Source organism: Oculina patagonica, chromosome 1, assembly GCF_052425735.1.
Source record: "Oculina patagonica isolate OP01 chromosome 1, crgOcupat, whole genome shotgun sequence".
NCBI classification, from domain to species: domain Eukaryota; kingdom Metazoa; phylum Cnidaria; class Anthozoa; order Scleractinia; family Oculinidae; genus Oculina; species Oculina patagonica.
In genome coordinates this window covers 19,868,693-19,873,931 of record NC_135758.1, presented here as the reverse complement: position 1 = coordinate 19,873,931, position 5,239 = coordinate 19,868,693, and the positions used below count along the sequence as shown (strand labels likewise).

General features: G+C 39.4%; 1 pseudogene; it reads left to right on the top strand.

The window, feature by feature from the left end:
• Positions 1 to 200: 200 nt before the first annotated feature.
• On the top strand, positions 201 to 1,553 carry LOC144660339 (N(G),N(G)-dimethylarginine dimethylaminohydrolase 1 pseudogene; annotated as a pseudogene).
• The last annotated feature ends 3,686 nt before the right edge of the window (positions 1,554 to 5,239 follow it).

The following is a 5,239-nucleotide window of genomic DNA, read 5'->3' as shown; positions in this document are numbered from 1 at the left end:
ATTGTTAACACTGCAAGTTCACACCTCAAAATCTCTCTCCTGGCCCCTTTTCTGTTTCGTCACCAGGCTGGGAAATGGGGAGGGGGTGAAAAGAAAGCGCGCGGAGCCTGGAGAGAGTCGAAATCTTGCGCTCTCCCTATTTTTCATTTTTCGTGTTTTTCGCCTTCCCCCACTAAAAGCCTCTGCGGAGAAGAGAGCATCATAATACATATATCGTTGCCTGCGTCGCTGAAACAAATACTATTTTTAAAATTGGAAATTGCCCTGTCACGGCGATTGTTGAAAACACTATATGACTGTTACACCACATGTACACTTAGAGCGCGCCCTTGATACACTCCGTCGAGATGATCGTGATTTATATTTGTTCAGTGTCCCATTTCGCAATTTCGCAATTCTACAGGCGAGTGAACCGACTCTACTTCATCGCTGAAGCTGCAAGTGATTAAGAGAAAAATTCCGTAAGATGGCACAAACACAGGCAAAATTTCAGTATACAAAGGCGATAGTATGTGGCGTACCTTCCTCGCTCCCTTCCGCTGCACAAAGACTAAATGAGTCTTCAGGACCGGTGGACTTCAAAAAAGCTGTTCAGCAACACAGTGAATACGTTCGTGCTTTGAAAAATCTTGGACTACAGGTGACGGAGCTTCCCCCAGACGAACAGCATCCAGATTGTGTTTTTGTTGAAGACGTGGGTGTAGTATGTGATGGAGTCGCCTTAGTTCCCAGGCTTGGTCATCCAACCAGGACAGGAGAATCAGCTAGAATGAAGACAACGCTACAAAAACTTGGATTGGAAGTGGTTGAAATGAAAGAACCAGCTGTTTTAGACGGTGGGGATGTTCTTTTTACGGGGAAAGAATTTTTTGTTGGGCTGACCAAGAGAACAACTCAAGCAGGACTAGACAGTTTAGCTAAAACATTCCCCAGTTACCCCGTAGCGGGGATCTCAGTACCCAATCATCTTCACCTTAAGTCTTTTATGACTATGGCAGGTCACGACATCATTACTGTTGGAGGAAGCGACGAGGCTCAAAATGCTTGGATTGAACTCGAGAAAAAGGCGAAGTTTAAATACAAAAAGCTTGTTGTTCCTGATGACACTGCAGCTAATTGTCTTTTTATCAATGGTACATTGATACATTTGGCTTCATATGAGGTTCCTAACAGCTTTGAGGTGTTGAATCAAATTTCCGGTCCAAAAATGGTACTTGAAAATTCTGAATTTGGTAAAGTTGATGGTTGCCTTACTTGCCGGTCTATATTGATATGAATATTACAGCAAGGCGCCCAAAGTGTGACCACTTTTAATTTATTCACATTCTTTCGTGCAGATTTAATCCAATCAGAAGTCAACTGCAAGCTATCCACTGCTTTTGATTGGATTAAATCTGCACGAAAGAATGTGAATAAATTAAAAGTGGTCACACTTTTGGGCGCCTTGCTGTAAATGCTAATAGTTAAACAAAACAAATACGGTAAGCAAAAATTATATTTTAGCAGTACCCATGAGATAAACATTCAGTCAGGGACGGCAGAGCATTTTTTCAACTGGGGTGGTGGGGGGGGGGGCAACTAGTGACTTGAAGTGGAGGGGGGGGCTTAAAAGACTCTTCTCTTAGTATAAAGTCTTTATTTTTTCAGAAATTCTGGGGGGGAGGGGGTGCTTTAGCCCCCCAGCCCCCCGGCTCCGCCGTCCATGTCAGTGATTGGTTAAAAAAATCTTGCCACTTTATTATTCAATCAAAGCCGGGTTCTTTGAAAGCGAGCATTCGTTTGGAATCAATCCGTAATAAAAATAGTTAGAATAATGCGAATTAGCATTCGTTTGGCTGCTCTTCTCATTTCAGAATACTTGGATTTCCATTCCAAGTTTGTCGATCAAAATCGATGATCGAAAACGTAGTCGATAAGTTGCTAGTACTCTATATTTGTTGATAGTTATCTCCAAAAATGGAGGCTCCCACCTCTTTTTTAATGATAAAATACTCTTTGATTGATATTGATGAAAATGGAATTGTAACATTGAAAATCAATCAAAGTCGATAATCACAAGAATTTTATCAATGTATTATATTTTGTTGATTGATTATAATAGGTGCATCAAATGAAATAGATCAAGAAATGTAGTGCTGTAATACAGTAAACAATTATAAATAGGTCAAAATAATGTATAGATTATAATACCTGTAAGTGATGTTATATTGTGATACAAGGACAGTACGTTGGCTAAGTTGAGATGCATTATGTTGCTATACAAGAGATATGTTACAGCAGGAAATCGCAATCTAATCTAAAGTAAGAGTACGAAGAAAATGTGAGTGTAAAAGGTTAAACAATTTTTATGAGAAATGTAATTGACATGCACAAAACAAATAAAGTTACCGGGGTATTAAAAAAAAAACATCTCTGAACTAATTGGTATTAAAAAAAAAAAAAAGGTCAGCTTTGAGCCAAAGTGGCGCATACTGCCGGAGCTTATCCCGGTTTCCTTAGCATTAAGCAGCTAGGAGTATTTCTACTCCCCCCTGGATGGGATGCTTGTCCATCGCAGGGAACCCCCCAGCATTATTTCGCTGGTTCCCCTTTTCTACACCTGGGTGGAGAGAGGCACTATGAGAGTAAAGTGTCTTGCCCAAGAACACAACACAGTGACCCCGGCCAGGGCTCGAACCCGGAACGTTCGCTCCGGAGTCCGGCGCGCTAACCATTAGGCCACCGCGCCTCCCATGAACTAATTGGTATTAGGCCAGACAAAAAAGCTATAGGATTGGGAGATTGGGTAGAAGCAAATCTAGGAAATCCATTGGTTATCATGTATTTGGCAAAATCTGAGATGAGATATCAAGTCTTGAAGTTGAATCTCTTATGGTGTTTGTGCTTCAAGCAACTGGGAAACTTGCAAAAATAATTATTTTACTCCATGCATTTTATTTAGGTACGTAGCATAGATATTTCCAATAGCAATTAGTGAAGAAATTTGAATGCTAGTGATTTTATTAGTGGGCTGTGAGTGATTAGTAATCAACAGTGTTAAAAACCTTGTGTTTGCATGTCAGTTTTTTTCTCTGAAATTGTTCAAATCAATTCTTCTCTTCCAATCGTAATAACCAGCGATGTAACCTGTTAAAACACCCTTAATTTTAGCTTTAACTATTTATATCTCAAAACGAGTCATGTGACCCCCAATTTCTCTGGAGCGGTTTCAGAGCAACCTAAAATTTTCGTAAGACCAATCCAAACAAGACCAGACAATTCCATGGCAGTGTATACTTATATCGTAAACCAGGCAAGTTCCCAACCCAATGGTCATCCCAAGCTGTCCAGCAACAAATTGGAAAAGAAATAGCATCATGGGGGCCCTGCACAGAGCGAAGCGGATATCAACCGAACTTGTGTCCAATATTAAAGAAATTATACTGAAATTTATCTCAAAGCAGGATATCCTAAGCATTTCATTTAAGCCTCAGTCAACAATTGTTTCAACCAAACAGGAAAGGAAGAGAGGTTAATCCCAGACTATATGTTTGAGGAGGGAAAGAAAGTATTTATCAAGTTACCCTACTCCTAAAACAGCGAGAAGCTCAGAATCGAAAACGATTCATAAACAAACTGAACATTTTTACGGATTGGCGTTTGATGTTAGTCATTCTATGACAAACCCGAAAAATCAAAAGTTTATTTAACCTGAAAGACAAAAACTGGCACAAATAAAAAGTAATCTTTCGTGCCGTTTGCAAATGTGGAATTTCATTGGCGAAACAAAACGTAATTTGGCAGTGCGTAAAGAAGAGCACGAGAATAAGACCCATAACAAAGTTTAAGCAATATAAATATAAATAAAACAACTAAAAACAAACAAGACTGAAACAATCATATACACAAAACAAAAAGCAGCAGCAAAAAATAAGTAAATAAATAAATAAAAATAAAAATTCTGAATGAACGTAACGATTGCTCCACTGGATCAATCGTTATGTTCCTTCTGAGAAAGAAGTTCCTAGTCAAGTGCAATGCAACCCCGGGGGGGGGGGGGGGGTACTCCTTGAAATTTTTGATAGGGGTGTGCCGCCCGCATCTTCAAATCCAGACCCAATTTCAGACCAAAAAATTGTCATTTTCCACACCCGTTTTCAGACCTGGACTCAAAAATCCATACCCGTTTTCCGCCTGACCTTGAAGTGAACGCTGAACGGAAGTCAACGTAACAAGGATGAATAGGTAAAATTTAGCTGAAATGATATATTTCATCTATTTCTCTTTGTCCCTCACCAGTTACTCGCTCCGGTTGCTGGGAAGAAAAATAAGTTTATAAGCTTTCGTGAACGTTCCCCAGGTAACCATACCCAATTTCAGAAAAATAAGTTTATAAGCTTTCGTGAACGTTCCCCAGGTAACCATACCCAATTTCAGAAAAATAAGTTTATAAGCTTTCGTGAACGTTCCCCAGGTAACCATACCCAATTTCAGAAAAAATAAGTTTATAAGCTTTCGTGAACGTTCCCCAGGTTACCATACCCAATTTCAGACCAAAATTTTCAAAATCTATCCCCTTTTTCAGACCTAAACGGTTCAAAAACCATACCCTTTGGGGCGGCACATACCTATATACCTTATATAGGGGAGTATCCCCCCCCGGGAATGCAATGGCCGATAAAATACGATATCTACAATATTGGTACCGCAGTCAAATGCAAATCAAACCACAAGAATAAATTAGCTCCAAAAATTCCAATTACGCAATGTTTATCCCTAAATACAGTTGTTGGACAGGAGCCCAAGACTCTTTTTTCAGTTGGAACATTTCTCTTTATTAACAAAAGAAATCGAAATTAAGTTTTTAAGGATAAAACCCCAACTTGTGTTTTTACGTGACTGTTAATTATTTTGAGTTTTCGGTTTAGCATAGTTATTCGGCTGCTGTGACCTTGCATCTCATTGGTCACGGCTACAAATAATTTGAAGTGTGTGGTTTTTGCAAGAATTGATAACAATTATTGACGCATAAAGGGTTCAAATAAAGAAGCTTTCTACAGCCTTGTTTCTTTATATTTGCTAACGCCTGAGCAAAAACAATTCCCTTCTTTGTTTCTGAAATCTGAAGTAAATCATTTGCATACTGTAGTTTAGTTATGAAAAGCTGCGACCGGAAATGAAACGTGGCCGGAAGTGAACGATTTGTTTACCTGTTGCCAAGGAGTGAAAAGTTGCTAGGGAAACCGGCATCCTAGCAACG